Below are 21,447 nucleotides of genomic sequence, written 5' to 3' on the forward strand. Positions count from 1 at the left end.
TATTGTTACTTTACAGATAAAATAAATTGATTTTCTCATGTGTGTAAGCCTAAAATAGCCAAAAATAAAGTATTTTACTGTTTAAAATTAAAGATCGACATACCATCAATTATTTGTAGATGTTTCTCCTGTCTCACCTTACTCTGCTCGAGATTCTCCCCCTTGAAGGAATATCAACATTATACTCACCTTAATGTCTGTAGACATAAAATAACTTCATTCTGTTCTTAAACTTCTCTTGTGATAAACATAATATTAGATATTTTTGTGGGTGTCACATATACACTGTAAAGTATCAACCAAATTAAAATGCACCACAAACAGCATTAAGTATTCTGATAGGTACATACGAACACTTTGTGAGATTCATAATACAACAAAACTAGCTAACAAGTAAACAGTGATCAGGAAGATCATGTTTTTAAAGATATATATATATATAAATCTACATACTAATCATCTTAGGATACAAAAACGTAAACTTATTACAGGCCAAGGTAGGTGGTGATTATGTTGGATAAGAAACAACTGCATCTTTATGTCCACAAACTGTTTGGCATGTCAGCAGTAGTGTCAAATTACTAAGATAAAATTCTTTTGGAATTAGTAGCTGTAAATTTACATATACTTGTTTTAAAGTACCTAAGATATTAATATTTTCAGTGTTATAATGAATAAAAAATAGAAGGGAATGATTATCTGTATGTACATAACATTCAATTAGGTTTATAAATTTCAAAAAATGTCATTTAAACAAATTTTTAATGTACTTTAAACTGGCATTTTTACAAAAAAAAGTTACAAGTTTTGTTGACTTAAGTCACCTCCAGTGAAAAAATTTCTACGTTAAGCCGTAGCTCCAAATGTCATTAAGCAGTCACACACACGAAAATCTATAAATAAATACACACCCACACATAATTATTAAAATGTTTGAATTTTCACTACAGTTATGAAGGCCACAAAGTTCTGTCAAATTAAAGTGAAAAATCACCTCCAGTAACAAATGTTCTTGTTATTCTATAGCACAAAATGTAGTTATGCAGTCTCTCTCTCTCACACACACACACACACACATTACTGAAATGATTCTATGAGTTTGAAATATTTATTACAAATGAAATTATTTTTATGTTACTTGATGGAATTTTCAAATCATATACTTGTAAATCAAAAACTCACTAATTCTGTCAGCCGTTTCTGCAAATCAGAAACTTCCCTCTTTCGGCTTTCAAGAGAAGCTTCTAGCTGTAGGATTGTTTCATCTTTGTGAACTATCTCTGCTTTAAGTTCCTTTACAGCAGCATTTTCAGATGCCTTGTCACATAAGGAAAAGTCATTGTATCAACTAAACTACTTGGATAGTAGTATTATTAATAATAATAAATCAGCAAATTAAATTGTGTATTACTTGTCAAATATTCCCTTGACTCTTCTTATACAAGAACCTTAACTTTTATCTATTTTGTAATTTTTATGTTTGAATTTCATATATATCTTTTTAATTTTATAGTTAAAGAAAAGTTGAGATTACAGCTGTTTGATTTTTAGTTCAGATGTTTGTATTGTTGTTTGTCTAGAAGGAGCTTTCACTTTATGTGATAAGCATGGTTTAATGACTAGAACCTCTATGACAGTTTGGGAAATGGTTCAAGTAGTATAAAATGTAAATTTGGCATAAGTATGTTAGTGATTCATTTGTCAGTTTGTTACTGTCAAAGAGATTTCTCCATAACAAAATAATGAATTTACTCTAGATATCAATGCTGGTAAGTCCAATGCAAGTTTCACAAAAATAGTTGTAAAAAAGAAAACCAGAATATATAAAGCATCAATGCATTATATGTTGCCATTTTTTTCAACATGATACTGATATGAAAAAAAATTGCTGTAGATTATACTTGCTAGCTCAGTCCCATTAACCAAATTATCTTGTAAATAAAAACATTGAACAGTCCAGGTTACATGAAAGAAAGAAGTCTATGGAAATCATTTAACCTTTCTTTTTTCAATTAAACTACTGTAAAATGACATTTAAAAAAAACAATAATAAATCATGTGATTGTGTAAACTACATAGCTAAAAACTGTAATCACAGCATATACACAACTATTTTAATACAATAAAATAATAATGGCATGACAAACTCTTTTGAACACCTAACCTTAGTTGTTTTTTTTCAAAATTTTTCAAATTATGTTCAAGATCAGTGATTTATACAAAGAATATCTAATGCATCCCCTAAAATAATGTTTCACTTTGACTCTTATTAAACAATACAAAAAATAATCTTAAAGTCAAATAATGTAATAAATTGTCAACAGTATATTTTGATGGGAAATTAACCACTGTTTCATCTTTTTTCAACTTACCTAAATACTCCTTCCTTGTCCATTATATATTTAATTCTTTGGAAAATCACTTTATGAAAATCAGAACTAATAACACCTTGTTTTTATTTCTTATTCTCTAAATACAGTTAAAATAAGTACCCTTAGCTCTTCTAGAGACTTGATTTTTTCTTCAGATTTTGAAAGAGTCTGCTTCAGTTTTTCAACTTCTTCTTTGTGCCAACTCACCAGGTCAGTTCCAGAATTTTCCTAGGAGCGAACATCAGATTACATGAACCACTTCACTGCCTTAATAAACTGGGCTATTATTACCTTTAACCTTCCAGCAGAACAAACTAATTAAAACAAAATCACTCAAGAAGTATATGACGCATTTTGTTTTAGGGAATTCTGTAAGTTTTGTTATAGCTATGGCTTTTATACACATTAGTATTGTTTTTATAAATATGAATTTTTTTTCATCTTCAAGACTGAGAAATTCTTGTCCAACAAAAGAAACAATATCAATCACACACAGACATTCATGCATTATCAACATAAATTAAAGTATGTAATAGTAGAAAAGAAATGGAAACAGCTGTCAGGTGATCTGGAAATCAGTTACTAGTGAGAGTATACCTGAAAAGTGTATACTAGTCATACCACATTAATTTATTTGACTGTTCAAATGAAGTATCTACTTGTATTCATATTACAACACAAACTGTATTATTTCTGATAAAATACTTTATAGTAATTTGGAATATTAATTCTTTACAATTGTTTTACAGCATTTCTAGTAAGTAGAAAAGCCTATGGTAAAGCATAAAATAGTTTTGATGCTGTGTAGACTAATCGATCCACAAAGTCTAAAAAAAAACACTACAATATAAATAAAAAAACAACACTATGAAGCTATACTGACAAGACTGGTTCACACAATAAAGAGTCTTTGAAAAAACATGTGAGAAAAGTCTCAAAAACTAAATAAAATCAAAACCAAAATCCTTCATTTATGGACCTAAGATTTGCTAATCTAAAAGAAGAGAAACGTTCTCTGTTAAAGGAATTCCATTTTAATATACATTAGTACGTTGTCTCCTGTTCAGAATGACTATAATTCTGTTTATTATTCTCTCTAATTTCAATATTTTCATGAATACAAGATTCATACACGTTTGATATTGAAATTTCAATTTTTATCTTGCAGTTAGCATTACTGCACCCACAGAGCCAAAGTATCCAGTTCATATGAATCAACAAGCCAAAAAATAAAATAAATATATTCATCATACCAACAGGTGACTGTTACTATATGCTAAAATCAAATAAAATGGACTAAACTTCATGTTATATTCACCACAGTGCCCTTCTTAACATTGTACTACTTTCAAAAAGTATGCATTAACATGGAACAAATTACATAAGAATTATTATGTTTTGTATGATCTCACAAATGTACTTTTGTAATGCTGTAATGGAGAAAGCAGTTTCACCACTGCAGTATGAACTGTAGGACAAATAAAACTGTGGAAAATAAACATGTTTTAGGAATAACAGAACTATGTAGTTTCTATTCTGATTTCATCCCTGGCTTTACAAAATACAATAGTTAAAGTATCCATATAGGTAATCATTTTGATTACTGCTAATGTAGGACATCAGTTTGAATTACTATTATGTTAAAGGTGAGAATCAAACATAAAATAAATTTATAATTCAATTTTCTGCTTGTTTTTTTATATTAATATATGGAATAGAGCTGAGGATGAAAGGGGTTAATAGGTAACAATTATATCAGTTGGTACTGCATAAACTAATCCATACGTCAGAGGTATGATTAAGTGAATTAATAAACCAAACGTACAATTAAATTGATTGTCACAAAAACAAGTAATTGAAATTATTTCCAAATATTAGTTGTCCATCATTACAACAATAGATTAATCAGAATTATAATTAAATTGTTATACAGATAATCAATTACTTAAAATTAAAGTTTCCAATTAACAATATTTTCTATTATTCAAACTATCCAAGTAATCAATATTTTTCCATATGTTTGTTCGTTATTAAGCCAAAAGTTACGTAATGGACCACTATGCTATTCCCATTTCAGATATCAATGACTGATTTTAGCATTACAAGTTACTGCTTTAAGTATGTTCAGCTTTGGGCTAGCATGACCCACTTATTCGGGAGTGGGAGAACTCGTGATTTGAGGGTGTTGGGTTTGATTCTCATTGTCACTAACTTTGAACTGCTAACTTAAGGGTAACCAAAGAGTGGCAACATCCACTTGCAAATCTTTGGCTACTTTCTCTCTCTCTCTCTTGCTCCTATGGAATAATGTATACCATGGTATGAAAAATACAAAGTTCTGACCTATTAACCAAATGTATTTGATTAGCAAATATTACTAATTTCCCAGATCTAAAATGAAATGTCCAATTCAGAAAACAGCTTCTAGTAACAGACTACCAGAGATGTAAAAAGTACTAAAATATGTTAACCATGTTCAAGTAAAAGTACCATTTGCTTAAATTAGGATAAAATAGAATGTAGTAAGTACTTGAGTAACAAAAGTAAAAAGTACACTTGTCTCTCAAACCCTGCATTTATGCTGTGGCCCACGAGGTCTAGAAACAAAACATGACATCAGTATAGGGACACAAAATTATTCATGAATTTAATAAACTTCAACAGTTTATGAATGTGTGGCCAAGCACTGCCACAATCTTCAAGGAGAAATGAAGTTGGCTACTGCAGGAAAAGAGTGATGCTTGCAACCTGGCCAGTCACAGAGGTTAGCAAACCTGTTGATGTCAGAAATGCATGAGATTAATTGATTTCACTTGCTGTGCTTGCCTTCACTGCCTGTCAAAAATTTGAGTTTTGAGAATAGTGATGAAACATACAAGACGAAAGGTAGTGGACTAAAAGTAATTCTCTAACAAATTACTTAAGATCGAGTAAAAGTATATGAAAATATAAAAACTTCATAAAAAGTAAATACTGAAAAATGTTACTCAAGTACTGTCCTCAGGTCAAGTTACTTTGTTACCTTTCCAAGTACTGCACTCAGGTCAAGTTACTTTGTTACCTTTCCAACTACTGCACTCAGGTCAAGTTACTTTGTTACCTTTCCAAGTACTGCACTCAGGTCAAGTTACTTTGTTTCCTTTCCAAGTACTGCACTCAGGTCAAGTTACTTTGTTTCCTTTCCAAGTACTGCACTCAGGTCAAGTTACTTTGTTTCCTTTCCAAGTACTGCACTCAGGTCAAGTTACTTTATTACCTTTCCAAGTACTGCACTCAGGTCAAGTTACTTTGTTACCTTTCCAAGTACTATACTCAGGTCAAGTTACTTTGTTACCTTTCCACCCCTGCAAACTATTATTCATATAACTAACAATACCAGATTACTGCTGGAGTTCAAAGATCTTGAAAGTTGATGTTCTTCCAAAAGTTTTTCCAACTCCTCAAGTTTTTCTCGTTGTTGTTCTGACTGACTCTACAGGTGTTGGTAAAATTAACATACCTTTATAAATCTCTCTTATACAAAATTAAATGATGTACATTATAAATGTCTAGATGTGTAGAAAGACAAAGCAGGATGTAAGAAAATAATATATTCAAACAAACTGTTTAATTACATTATTTTCCGACAATAAATTGTCGCTTAAATTAAGCGAATATTTCTTTTTTTAAATTACAAGAGACATTAACTGTAGCTTAACTTTGGAAAATGATACATTATTTCCACTCAAATTTAACTATTAACCAAGACTTAGAGTGAATATCTGTTTAAAAAAAAATCCATAATGTACTTATGAATTAACATTTAATACAAGTAAAGCTGAAACAAAAACTTGTACTATGGTTTTTAATCACAAGTTTCAGTATGAATATATTATTTAGTACCCTACAGAAAACATACCAACTCTTGTATTTAGTTTCGCTTATATATAAAATCACAAGCCACAATATATAACTGTGAACCTACCTCCAAGTCCACCTTATTTATTGATTCCTCTTCTATTCTGAACTGTAAGTCTTCAACTTTTCTGGAACATACAGAGAACTGCTGATCAGTGTTACAGAATAAAACATTTTAAGTTGCTCAAACACGGACACATGTACATGTACAGAAAAAAAAAGCCTGCTTCTAAGGTGAGATCATTAGTAAAAAATGTTCATTTCTTTCACAGTACATGCCATTCCTGGACACAGCACCTGTATAATAGTATATGCAATGACCGTCTACAATAGCAAACAATAAACAGTTAACCTGACGATGGCCTAAGAAGGTCAAAATGTTGTTCTCTGCTTTATTAGTAAAAGTGTTAATACCTATACCAATCATCCCGTGATACATCAGTTCACTGTATACTTTATTAACATCTGGTTTGATTTATTAACAACTGTTTCATGCCTTCATGGTGAAGGTTCCAAATAAAGTTATAAACTACTAGTTACCTCTTTTCATCATCTAGTTGAGCTAACACTTCTTTTTTCTCACTCTCAGCCTTTTCGAGTAGCTGCTTTAGTTGACTAACTGTGATTTCAGTCTCCTCTGCAAACCTTTTGTGGTCTGTTTGAAAAGCTGTTAACTCCTGCTCGGCCTAAAGCGACACAAAAAGTTTATATAAAACTGGTAAAGAAAATCGTTGTAATGTAGAGCTTGTTGTTTTTTTTAATTTAACACTTCATGAAGCAAATAAAATTATTACTATTAAAATATTATCATGAAATGAAACAGATTTGTTAGAGTAAAAATGCACTAGATACACATTTTCAAACTCTTAATATTTAAAAGTTTATGGTAATCTTTTTTTTTTTTTTAAGAAAATTCTGTTGTCTCTTCTTAGCTCCCACCTTCAAAAACTAGAGTAACTTTACAAATATCACTAGCTAACCCTAACCCACGTTAATACCTTATCCACCTGAGCAGCAGCACGGCAACTTCTGCTCGTTCGAGATCTCGTTCCCGGAGAAGCTGTTCAATGTGTTCCTCCTTTTCTTTCAGAGCCTCCTGAAATAGAAGGAAGTCCTTCTTAGAAACAAAACAAGTAATGATAATTGAAAGATTTGTTTGGTCTCTCCTCTACTGTTCATCTGATTTAACTGCCACCTATTTCCAGGAAAAATAAATAAACTTTTGTTTACTATATTAATACAATAACATCAGAAAACAATTTATTCATTACTTATAATTTTTTTTATTTGACTACTTTTGATTACTAATCTTTAACTATCAATTTTGTTTGTTTATTTAACTGAAATACCCAACTAGTGTTCACACTTTGATTTAAGTGTCAGTAGCGAGATGTTTCTCTATCATACTCAATGGTTAAAATAAAATAGAAACAAATTTATATTAAAACTTATCTTCAGGGTAATCAAAGAGTACAGGAGGGGGAGTTCTGAGAAGGAGATGAAAGCATATTTAACATAATAAGAAGGGGTGAATTTAGCAAACACTACGTATCACTCCAGATGTTCCAGAAGAAGTTCCCGGTGAACAACTTATGAACAGATACACACTATCACACACAAGATATATTGCAGACAACAATTACTACATCATCAAGAACTATACTCTTCAAAAAAAGAAATGCAAAAGGGATATTTTTGTTATTTTAAAGAGAAATATATGTAATAACATTACAAGCTCAGAGTATGTGATGTTACACATGTTAAGAAACTGATTGTCAGACCAAAATTGCAATAAAAGTTGTGCACTTTGAAAACGGAGGAAAACATCGGATTTTTCGCCAAAACGCATTTGTGTCCAATAAATTTGTTTGAGAGATCTGCATGTTCTGCAAGTGCAACATGTGCAAAATCCCTATAAAAGTGATGGGTTCTCGGTTTCCATAGCTCAGTGTTAAGCCACCGACACGCAATACACTTACGCCAAGACTGACTGAAGCAGAACGCAACAACGCCATTGGTCGCTTGGAAGCAGGCGAATCTCGATCAGATGTTGCCAGAGCTGTGAATGTCCACCCAAGTACCATCACAAGGCTATGGAATTGTCACCAACAACATGGATCAACTTGTGACCGTCCACGATCTGGCAGACCTTGTGTGACCATGCCTGCACAAGATCGCAACATCCGGTTACGTCACCTTCGGGATAGGACCACCACTGCAACGTCTACTGCTTCAACCATACCAGGGCTGCGTAGGATTTCCGATCAGACCGTACGCAACCGTCGACGAGATTCTTAGGCCCCATGTGCAACCCATCATGGTGAACGTGAACGAAGTTTTTCAACATGACAATGCCCGTCCTCACACAGCCCGACTCACCACTGTCTTCTTAAAACACCACAACATCAACATTCTTCCCTGGCCCTACAGATCACCAGATTTAAACCCCATCGAACATCTTTGGGACGAGTTGGACCGACGTCTGCGACGGCGACAACCTCAACAGCAGACCCTACCTCAGCTTGCAGCAGCTTTTCAGGCTGAGTGGACAGCCATTCCACAGGATGTGATTCGTCATCTCATCGCTTCCATGGGCAGGAGATGCCAAGCAGTTATTGATGCTCACGGGGTGCATACTCGTTACTGACGTTGAGTGATGTTAAACTTCAACTAGTGAGCATGGACTTCGCCTTTGCAGACTTTGGATGTTCAGCAATGAATGTGCAAAGCTTCACACACGTCATACAGAATTACCCGGAATAAACTTGTCAACAATATGTCTCAAATTTTGCCTTTTGCATTTCTTTTTTTGAAGAGTATATGTAAAAAAACCCTCAAGAATTTCATCTTCAACACACATTACACAGATGATGTTCTCACTGTGGAAGAGAAATTAGTACAAACTCAAGATGTTTAATATCAGACGAATACTGAAGAAATTGCTTATTTGATAACCTATGAATATTTTCTTTAAAATTTATAATAAGTTTGGTAGAAAAGTAAATTCAAAAAAGACGACTTTAGGTAAAACTAATTCGGTTAAAGCAGCTACAAGAATCTACCTTGTGAAACTTTTTTCTTTTTTTAAGAGTTGAAGGAGCCTTAAAAGACAGGTTACTAAAAGTTTACTTTATACCAGGTTTACTATAAATTCATATTTCTATAGCATTCATACTACATTTCTCTGCATCTACCTTTACTGACTTTTAAACACAGTCCCAAACAACTAATCTTAAAGCTTTTACAGCCATTCCATGATCACAAACAGCTACCTTCAAACTTTTATAGTCATTCCACAATCTCAAACAGCTACCTTCAAACTTTTATAGTCATTCCACAATCTCAAACAGCTACCTTCAAACTTTTATAGTCATTCCACAATCTCAAACAGCTACCTTCAAACTTTTATAGTCATTCCACAATCTCAAACAGCTACCTTCAAACTTTTATAGTCATTCCACAATCTCAAACAGCTACCTTCAAACTTTTATAGTCATTCCACAATCCCAAACAGCTACCTTCAAACTTTTATAGTCATTCCACAATCTCAAACAGCTACCTTCAAACTTTTATAGTCATTCCACAATCCCAAACAGCTACCTTCAAACTTTTATAGTCATTCTACAATTCCAAAAAGCTACCTTCATACTTTTAGTTATTCTACAATCCCAAACAGCTACCTTCATACTTTTATAGTTATTCTACAATCCCAAACAGCTACCTTCAAACTTTTATAGTCATTCTCCAATCCCAAAAATTTACCTTCATATTTTTATAGTTATTCTACAATCCCAAACAGCTACCTTCATACTTTTAGTTATTCTACAATCCCAAACAGCTACCTTCATACTTTTATAGTCATTCCACAATCCCAAACAGCTACCTTCAAACTTTTAGTCATTCTACATCCCAAAAAGCTACCTTCAAACTTTTATAGTCATTCTTCAATCCCAAAAATTTACCTTCATATTTTTATAGTCATTCTACAATCCCAAACAGCTACCTTCATACTTTTATAGTTATTCTACAATCTCAAACAGCTACCTTCATACTTTTATAGTTATTCTACAATCTCAAACAGCTACCTTCATACTTTTATAGTTATTTTACAATCCCAAACAGCTACCTTCATACTTTTATAGTTATTTTACAATCCCAAACAGCTACCCTCATACTTTTATAGTTATTCTACAATCCCAAACAGCTACCTTCATACTTTTATAGTTATTTTACAATCCCAAACAGCTACCTTCATACTTTTATAGTTATTTTACAATCCCAAACAGCTACCTTCATACTTTTATAGTTATTTTACAATCCCAAACAGCTACCTTCATACTTTTATAGTTATTTTACAATCCCAAACAGCTACCTTCACAACTCAATATAATTAGCACAGACCATGATCTTCCTATTAAGAACTGTAGAATGAGTTTTCACTCTTAGGTTACCTTTAAAATATTTTTTTTAAAGTATTACATTGATTAAAACAAGCTAAAACATAATAAATGAAAAAGTTTACTGACACTTTCAACACACATCTGTTTATTAGGCACTGGATCAATGTTAGAATATCAAAACAATTATAAAGAGTATGATAATGAATCATACAAGTACTGTTTACTATTCACATGATCTGACCAATAATAATAAAATAAAAAAACAAGGTAAGTTTAGTTGACCTATTTTCTAAAAAATAATAAAAATAATTCACAAATTGGTATCCAAGACACAATAACATCTTTGATTCATGGTGTATATAAACAAAATAAAATAATGCAAACAAACCACCTACCTACTTAGAAAACAAAACTTATTCCCATAGTAATAAATTTTATCCCGGGATTTATCTTGGTGTCATGAATGTACTTCAATTTGTAACTGTTTAATTAAACAAACTGCTTTTATTGAGGATAATTTCTAAAACATACACCATGAAACTAGAACTATCCAAAAACAGATAATTTATGAACGTGCTTAGTTGGTGTCAAAATGTCTAACAATTATGTGCACAACTACAGTTATGATAAGAACTACATCACCTATCATAGGTTTTATAGTTCCTTCCATCTTCAACATTTCTATCTTCATTAACAGTTTTTCTTGAATAAATATGAGCAATAAGTCATGTTCCAGCCCTCATGTGTAACATATCAGATGCACATTACAGCTGAAACCTTTATATGCACATCTGTAATTCTAGCAGTTGTTTTGCAAAGAACATTTACTCATCTTCCTTCAATAAAATGATATTCTTCCATCTCTCAGTTCTTTAGAGCAGTGATTCCCAAACTCTTTCAGAATGAGGTTCCCTTGATGTAAATAAAGAAGTTCGAGAGCCTCAACCTATAACTTCAGCATGGTGATTTAAACACAGTGCCATATAGTAAGAACGATAACATTTCCATAATTTTAATCTGCTTATTGCTTATTTAAAATTAACATTCATTTAACACATTTGTTTTCAGCCCATTTTTGTTGCCCCCTCCCCCCAAATCTTTCATGGCCCTAGGGGGAGCCACAGCTCCCACTTTAGAAAACACTGTTTTAGAGTATCAAACAGCTTTGAGAACTAGTAAACAACATAACGGAAAGTTTTCACTCACCTGAAGAGCATTATTTGTTGCAGTGATGTTGGGTACTGTACGCCGTGAGGCCCTCTGGAAGTAAGAGAACTTACAAGTAAAAGGAAAATAAACATGTTTTTCTGAAGTCTACGGATAAATGCAATTCTTGGTTTTACAAATCAAAACAAACATGTAGAAACAGATTTTTGACAAATTTAAATATTACATGTTTTTTTAAATCACAGTTTACTGTCTCCTAAAGCAATAGTGAGAAATGGTGTTGTCATAACTAGATTAAAACATTTTATCTGGAAAGTTTTTACTCTTTCACATTCTTCTAGACGTTTCTGTATACTGTTAACAAAAACAAGTAATCACTAATTTATTGAAATAATTCTGAAATTTTAATAATCAGTTGGAAAGTGACATTATTAGCATAATTTGACATGCTTTGTTGAAAAGGATTTAGGTATGTTAGATAGAGGCTAACACATACATTTACACACAAATTAATTCACTGAAATGTTTGTAACTATAGGTAATATATAACTGATTAACTTAGATATGGGGATGCATTGTAAGCTGCAAAAGGTTGACTATTTCTTTTACCCAGTACTTTCTCTTCTCAGAGTGTTTTCGACTGAGTGCCAATGACAATATGGGAGTGGTAAAATAACACTATTTGCTTTAAGTAAACAACAAAAGACATTTTCACAAATTTAAAACTATATGTTTATGATAAAACTAACTGAACTGAATACCATGTGAAAGTTTGAACTACTAAGGTGTAAACATAGTTACCTTCGTACGTGAGCCATACATCTTGTCTTACAAACAATGAAGATACGAAACACGATTCATCCATTGGAGGTTTACATCAGTCCTAACTTTATTCACTATATTTCATTTTTTTATTAGATAATCTAATCTCATGGACTACTAAATCCCCTATTATGTAGGTGGAACAGGACTGCTTTTCATCAATGGATACATAAGTATGCCAGTTTTGGGACATGAGAATCACTAAATAATTTACTGTTTAAGTATGTTAACAAAGTGAGGGCTCTTGTTTGAAGGGTAAATGGTTGTAGAACACAAGAAATCTTAACTTGTTTGTGTGCTCTTTTATACATTTGTTTCTGTACCTCTTCTACCTGTCTTTCATTGATCATTTCTAAACCTAACTGTTACAATGATTGTGGTGGTAATTGAAACACAAGTCATGCTACGTAAAGACAACTTATTTATTGCAACGATTCATGCTTAAATATAAAAAAAATGCAAATAATTAAATAAAATCAGAAACATCCTCTGGTGGATATTTTAAGATTATTCATTAAGTTTAATATGGATTATTAGTTACTTAAATAAAAGTCACTGTTGATACAATTGATCTCACCTAGAAACCAAACACTGAATAAAATTTACTTACAGTAACTTTACAGTCAATATAAACAGGAGGATAATGAATACATAAACAATTTTGTTACCTAATGTTGGAATATAAATGATTGTAAAGCACTTTAGTAAAAGCTTTTAATGACAGTGTTAGTTGCTCATTAATAAAATGTAATAAACCCATTCATAACAGTATGAAGCTTCATAACAATAAGAGACAGCACAAATGAATTATTAATCATCTCTTTACAAATAAACATGCATTGTTATTATTATGTAATTACTAAGCAAAAATGTAAGTGAAGAGGATTGGGACAGAGCTGGTAAGTTAAATGCATGGTCAGTACCTGGGGACTAGTAAGTGACGTCACTCCAAGCCTTACCCTGCCACCACGTGCAGCACTAGAGGTTGAACTGATGGAGCTGTTGAGCGACTCTTGGCTCCCTGCACGGCGGTGGAGAGGTAAACCCGTGCCTAGACAAAGTCGAGATACTCTAGTTGACCCTGGACCCTTTCCTGCTTTTGAGAGTTTATGAACTGGAGCAAACAAGCCGTACTTCATTTTACATTCAAAGTATCTTAAGGAATAAAAGAAAAAGTATGAAACTTTAAGATACTATTACAAAACAAACAACGTCTAGAGGTGTTTCTTTGTCTTACAACTAATGTATCAAACAGACAGTTTAAAGCCACTGACTACTGATAAGTACTAATGTTAAACATAATGATGCATCTTAACTTCACAACAGTATTTAATTAATAACAGACAAAGAATCACAAAAAATTTCTCTCCTCTAGCACACAGGATAACAGCAGTAGAAATCTTGTAGCAGCTTATTAAGTCATAACATCCACATGGATATGCTACATACGTATTAAAATGGCTGGAGTGTTCAAAAGACCCAAGTGTACCTAGAAAGCTCCTCTGTTATCCCTGATTACTTCTGTAGTAATCCAATAGGGAACATTTTACCCCAACAGGTGTGATTCTCTATTCTGTGAGATAGCATACACATGTTAAATCCAAAGTGTATAAAACCAAAAGAGGCTTATAATTTCAATCTAGTCAATAAAGACCTTTCATCTAACAACCTTACACTATAAATCTTCTCCAAATATGGTGACCTTCAGTTTCATGAACATCACATGAGATTTTTGGGTGTAACAACATAAAAAAATGCTTGTATTTCCTTTTAACCAGGCTAAACAAATCACCATAATCTAAAGAAAAAAAGAAAAGTAAATTGATTCTGAGACTGATTCATCATTTCTGGATACTTTTGTATTGGAGCTTTCTGTAGAAAGCTTGTTGTGGAAAAATCAACTTAGTTGTACAAAGTCATAAACAACCAATCTATTATCTCTACCTTGTGATAACACTAATTCCTTCCTTCAGCTCACTGTCTGACTTACGTTTCATCAATTGTTTTTATACATAATTATAACTGTTCTAAGCATTTCTAGGACTTGTTTTACCTTAATGTCACATATATATAGCCAATATGAAAAATTAAAATATTACAACATTATAAAATGAGTGTTATGCTTAATTGGTGGTGGTTGTATTTTTATTTTATTAATTTATACTATCAGAGACCTACAAAACATTTATGATCCAATTAATATCTTTATTGCAACAGTACTTCTTTCAATACAGAATTTCTCACATAATACAAACAATTATTATAATTGTAGACACCAAAATATACAATTCTGCTCACCTTTATCCTAACATTAATTAAGCCTTTATTAAGCATGGCTGAGTATTGAATACAAGAGATAAATTAATACTGTAACTTGCATGTGCTTTTTGCTTTAGTTTAGTTAAAACTAAGCTTCACTGTACTTAATACTGTCAATAAATAAACTATAATTTGATTCTATGATCTAATGCTACAGATTTTTTTTAAAACTTTGATAAGCTTTTAAAATGTTGTTGTACAAAATGTCTACTAAAATATTACTATCTCTTCATTTTGTTTACCTCTGGTGAAACACAACTGTGTCCATTATCATGATAAACAAAAACTGAATATTATTATAAATAAATTCTATGCCCTAATAAAAGAATTAAATGGATTTAAGAGTCTTATATTATTAAAAAGCCATACTTACAAAATATTTTTTTTTGAAATAAGCTTTTTAACATGGGAAGCTATAATCATGATTACAGTAACAAATGTAATAATAATGAATAAATAAGAAAATTATTTGAACACCTTTTCCCAGCTACTGAGCCATCATTTTTTCCTTGAGGTTCATCTAGTTCAATCCCTGCCCACTGTCCTGCAGCAAATTCTGCATTACCAAGGTAACGCAGGGTTCCTATCTTGGTACCACTAGCAGCATTGACTATAACTCGATCTCCAATAGCAATTACACCATCCATAGGAGAGGTGTTGCTGCTACCACCAGGGGGTGTTGTTGCATTCTTCACGCTTCCAGCTGGTGATGAACCAGAGAGTCGTGTGGTTGAACCTAATGATTGACTTGTTGATGCTCTCCTTAAGCTTGATTGTAAAGTTCCATTGGCTGAACTGCTCGGGCTAGCAGGAAAACGGGACAATCTATATGGGCGGGCAAAAACCCCTCTGTTGGGTTCGCATTGAAAGTAGCAGATGCCCCCAACAGAACCATCATTTTTACCAAGTGGCTCATCTAGTACTATACCAGCCCACTGTCCTGGAGCAAACTGGGTCTCTCCCAGAAATTGGATGTAACCAGATTTAGTGCCATTGACCCAAACCTGGTCTCCAATGATGAAATCTTCTGTACTCTGAGCTAAGGTGTCAGAAACATCTGATGGAAGAGAAAATTTGTTGATGAGGCTACATAACAATTCATGGCCAAATTTTAATGATCTAAACTGAAGGTTAAGTATTCATTTGTAAGACACACAAAGTTATAAACAAACTGTTGGTGTTATTTTCAGTAACGTAATGTATTAAGTAATATTTTCCACCACTGATTTCTACACAGTGTTAAAGGTTGCACATCAAGCTCATTACCCAGACAGACACACTCCAATCTCCTCCTGTTTAAGTTATTTAAAGCCACACAGGTAATATAACATTTGTGATATTGTACAGTACAGAAAATTGCAGCAAAAATATCTGAATGACATGAGTTATACTACAGTTCATAAACACACACAAAAAAATCCAAAAACGTGAGCAAAACATCAGTTTTTCACACAAAATAAAATATTTATTTATATACCAGTGACCCCCCCCATTCCTCCAAATAAAATTCTCAGTTAACACAAACATTTTCTTTAGGTAATAATAATCCATCAAATACTACATGAACACACCTACCTATCTACAATTCACCCCACTTAACCTTTTCAACTCAAACTACCCAGACAGAGGTACTTGCTAGTATCCCATGTTGTATGTTTGAAGCTCATTTTCACATTTTATACAAGTCTTTCGAGTTAAGTATTAGAATTCAAATAATAACTGTAGTATATGGAATTAAGTCTGGAACTATACAACATTTCCAAGATGTGAGGAAGAGAAAATCAAAAGGGAGGAATTATATATAATTTCTTACATAAAAAATATCTTCAGTGAAACCTGGCAAGTCTATATATAATCTGAAATAAAATGAATAACTGAGCAATTCAATATTTTATATTGGACACAAAATGAGTAGCATAACTCGGAAATATAGGCTGACTAGTAAGATTCCAAGAACCTCACCCCACACGTCATATCTTTTAGTGCTGGATTTGGCTGCATTCCACGAAGGCAACAATCAAGTCATAACTAACCGCCTTTCCTTTTTGTGACTACCAGAAAGAGTCATGTTACCCTTCTCTAATTAATAAACTATTTCAACTTAGTATGGTTTAAAAAAAAGTTATATTAAGCCCAGATCATGTAATGTGGAAATGACACGCATTTTACAAAATAATAAAAAAAAAATTAATAGGAAATGTTAACTGAAAATCCAAGCCGCCATAAAAGCGCACAACAGACATCTTACAACTACCGACAGTAGAAAAACACGAGTATAGAAACGGAGCCACTGATTGTTATTATTCTAGCGGTACGCATGGAGACACGCGCTGTGCTCACGCGGTACGAGCACGGGTTCGTGGAATTCTGGGAAATCTAAATTTGCAACTTTTTTTCTTTTTTTTTTTTTTAAGTAACGAAATCGAAGCTACTGTTTAAACAAACATTCACATTTCAGTGAAAGAAAGGCATGGGTGCTTAAATTCGCACCTCCAACACATAACTAATTTCCTTTCAAGAAGTACCTAAAGTTAGGCTAAAGAAAACAATCGAACCAGCTTCCACACGTAAGCTTGCAGGTTATTAACCCGAAGTATGGAGTAGAACGGTAGCATACAAAGAAGTAAAACTCAAAGTTTTTTCATCCCCTTCCCCGTTAATAACTATGGTTTCTTGATCACCCATGCCCCCTCCCATTTTTTTTTTATATTTATTTAAGTGAGTGAAAAAGTGAGTTAAGTAGCGAGATGTAACACATGGTTATAGAGCAAAAATGTTGTGTGTTCTGGTAATTACGTATTATCATTATTGACTCTACCATGACTGCTCCCCATACTCTCCCAAGATCATTCTTCCTCCCCCTCCTGGAACAGCCGCCCACACTTTGGGAAATGTTTGCTCTAACCTATTTACTTGCTTTAAAATAGCTAATACGCTATTAGTCAATTCATGCTCTAACATGATTTTGGTTAATTAACGAGCAGAGAAAATACATAATAACGTATTAAAGGTTAATAAATATATATAATACGAAAGATGTCACTGTTTTGGCTCTTACGCATCACGACCAGTGGTGTAGTGCTAGATTCTGAGGTGATGAAGCCCTGCTAAAAGATATTTATCTAACATGACGTCACTATCAAGGTAAAGATCTCGTACTGCAAGCCTAATTTTCGTTTCTGTGAACAAAAGGTATGCAGCATCAATTATTCGAGATAATTAAAAATAAAAGTGCAATATAAAAATAATTCACACCAAAACAAGTTTTAAAAACTCAGAACTTAATAGATTTAATTTCACTATAATATTAAACACTTTTTACTTTTATAATGCCTTGGACAACGGTCCTCCTCACACGAATAGCAAAACATAAATCGACTTTCGTTGTATATTATGCCTTTTGAAAACGTTTTCATTTTAATAAACAGTAAAACTGTAAAATGTGCTTTACTCAGTCTTTTAATACCATCTTTACGTGTATGAACCGCGTGACATGATAAAAACCGTTTTAATGCTCTGACACTTGTTCTTGACCCGGAGAGTTTGCACGATGCCTGATGCCAGCTCCTATGGGAGGTGACTGTGTGCTGGTGGTTCGAGAGAACTCTACCAGTGGACACGGATATCACCAATAATAGCCAGTGTGTTCTCCGAAACTCTGAAAATTTGGTAATGAAAGGCACTAAACATTGAGTTGAAAGTGAATAACTTATTTTTTATATTCGCATTCTAAGTTTTTGAAGTCTTGTAATTAAGTTAGTCTCAGATGCGCGATTAAAATATCGGTACTTCGGTAGTGGGTGTGATGTAATTGACACATTGCAATATTCTTCATTCTAACCCGCAAGTTCTTATAACGTGTAATATACGAAAAATATTCTGAGTACATATTTAAAGAATCACGGTTCTGCATTCCATTGAACCTTTTCATTAATGGCTTAGTTTTGAAAGCACAGAGAGCTGTGGTATCATGGTGATTCGTCATTCTACTTGATGGTTTTGCCGTGTCAGCGCTTCACAAGTACGGGTAATAAATATACCACAGTTAATGTTGCACCGAGGCACTGATGGGCCCTGGACAAAGTATAAACTAAAATAAATAAATATACCAGAGTAATATATATACACACACACACACAAAGTTTTAACTGAATTGAAATCATGTTCTGAGTTACGTTAAGTGTCAAATTAATGATTTATTTACAGTTTCACGTTACTGACACAAAACAGTTTCACACATAAGGGCAATGGAACTTTAACATTAATAGCACCATATCTACTTTGTTTACTGGGGTTAATACAACCTCGCATGTTCTTTTACAACTGTCCCCACTGGTACAGCGGTAAGTCTACGGATTTACAACGCTAAAATCAGGGGCTCGGTTCCCCTCGGTGGACTCAGTTAATAGCCCGATGTGGTTTTGCTATAAGAAAACACTCTTTTACAACTATTGGCATCGATAGGGTGAACGAAAATGTCTATCAACCTTTGAACAATATAACATTTCTTTACTATTATCGCTAACAGGAGTTAACTAGGTTTGGCTTCACTTACAGAAATTTAAGTGCATAATTCATTAGAAAATCTTTTTAACTTCTCCTGGACAACTACAATAATCTCTGACTACTTTCCACGAACAGCTAAAAGAATCTCTCATCACCTTCTATTAACAACTAAGAGAATTAATGTTATTTGTTCTCATGTTTTGAGTAATTTTAACGTAGACACACGCCGCCATTTTATGCAACACCTAGGCTAAACTACAAGGCCAGAAACCTCAAAATTCAGACATGAGCATTTCTAAGTTTGAACTTGGCAAGAGAGAGAACACCCATTCAGCAGTACTTTAAACCTAATAGTGGGATTGACTGTCAGTTATAATGCTCCTGCAACTGAAAATGCAGAACGTGTTGAACGGCATGTGTTGGCTCGAATCTTGGACACACCCTTTTGCAGCCTTAGCATGCTAATCACCAGATATGTTCGACCAGTTTTTGATTACTTTCGTTACCTCTATGAGCAATTCAAGTAAGGCAGTGTTAATCAACTTACCGATTTTACACGACGAACAATCTTTAACGTTCGATTTACCAATCCTTGGATATTTTATTTCCTACAAGTTTTGAAAAACAACTATTGTAAAAGAGGAATAAAATTCCCACGAGTCTTTCTTTCTTATAATTATTTGCCTCTTTCTTTGCCAACAAGTCTATTAAAATGAGTGGATCAACGTCCTCAAGTGATACGCATGCGTTCATACTTTATCAATTGGCGAAAGAAAAAAACAAACAAAAAACTCACAACAATATAAATTTGATAAGTGACGTACATATAACGATGATAATAGCAACAGAAAAACGCAATAACTTTAGTCACCGTGTAGCAGTGGCCACGCAAGGAAGAAGTCAGATAGCGGAGTAACTTGCGCAGTTCATTCAGGTTGATATTTACTTAGATTTAAATAGAAAATATTACTTTTCCTGCTGTGCACATGCGCCATGAGTCAAGAATTTTGATAACAAACAAGAGTTGTTTCTTTTTTGTAATATCGCGCAAAGCTACACTAACCGTCCCTAATTTAGCAGTGTAAGACTAGAGGGAAGGCAGCTAGTCATCACCACCCACCGCCAACTCTTGGGCTGCTCTTTTACCAACGAATAGTAGGATTTACCGTAACATTATAACGCTCCCACAGCTGAAAGGGCGAGCAAGTTTGGTGCGACGGGGATTCGAACTCGAGACCCTCAGATGACGACTCGAGTGTCTTAATCACCTAGCCATATCAGGCCAACAGACAAAAGACAGCCGGATAGAAGAGTGTGACCCTCTCGCACATAAAACCTTTACACTATATAAAATAGAATCTATACAAACCAGATATTGCGACTAATGTTTTTTTCGTTTTAATAGTAGTTCATGGTTTGGTTAGTCCTAATACGTTCGTGATTACATACTAATTTAAGGAACATCAGATCCATGAGATAGGCAGGATCAAACTTTCCTTACTGAATATTCTACAAAGCATGGTTTCTAGGAGAAAGCTAAACTCATATTTGAAGAAGGGTACAGTGCCTTAACGTATAGCAAACTCTCGTTCCATTTTTGGAACTCTCTAAAGTAACAGGCCACTTCACGCAGCGCCCATCCACAAAATAACAAACAAAACGCAATTGTATAAACATGTATTTTTTTTAGTTTTCCAACTTTAAAATATTCTTTATATTTCTAACTTTACCAACAGCAACGGTTTCCCCAATTAAAAAAAAACAAAAAACTGTCAGTAATGGCTCTTTGTCTCCCTAATTCCAGAAAAACTGCCAGAAGTGGCTCATACCCCCCTCCCATCTAATTCTAATAAGCTGCTACTATGATTTATTGTGAAAATTCTGCTCTCAAACATTATCTTTGATGAATCACAAACTCCCTCTCACACAGTACCTTTTGTCAACGCCCTGTATCTTCGACGCCC

The 21,447-nt window shown here is 33.3% G+C and overlaps 1 pseudogene across 1 annotated transcript in view; it reads right to left on the reverse strand.

Moving 5' to 3' along the window:
• Positions 1-21,447, reverse strand: part of LOC143244063 (CAP-Gly domain-containing linker protein 1-like) — a 99,232-nt pseudogene that overhangs the window by 29,724 nt on the left and 48,061 nt on the right. Inside the window, exons 4-13 of the transcript XR_013024885.1 lie at positions 15,455-16,034; positions 13,582-13,813; positions 11,876-11,929; positions 7,268-7,365; positions 6,810-6,955; positions 6,337-6,397; positions 5,749-5,844; positions 2,493-2,600; positions 1,183-1,317; positions 104-161 (exon numbers count right to left, since the gene is read on the reverse strand). The product of XR_013024885.1 is annotated as a CAP-Gly domain-containing linker protein 1-like (transcript). The remainder of the gene's footprint in view (positions 1-103; positions 162-1,182; positions 1,318-2,492; positions 2,601-5,748; positions 5,845-6,336; positions 6,398-6,809; positions 6,956-7,267; positions 7,366-11,875; positions 11,930-13,581; positions 13,814-15,454; positions 16,035-21,447) is intronic.

Source organism: Tachypleus tridentatus, chromosome 2 (genome assembly GCF_004210375.1).
Source record: "Tachypleus tridentatus isolate NWPU-2018 chromosome 2, ASM421037v1, whole genome shotgun sequence".
Classification (NCBI taxonomy): domain Eukaryota; kingdom Metazoa; phylum Arthropoda; class Merostomata; order Xiphosura; family Limulidae; genus Tachypleus; species Tachypleus tridentatus.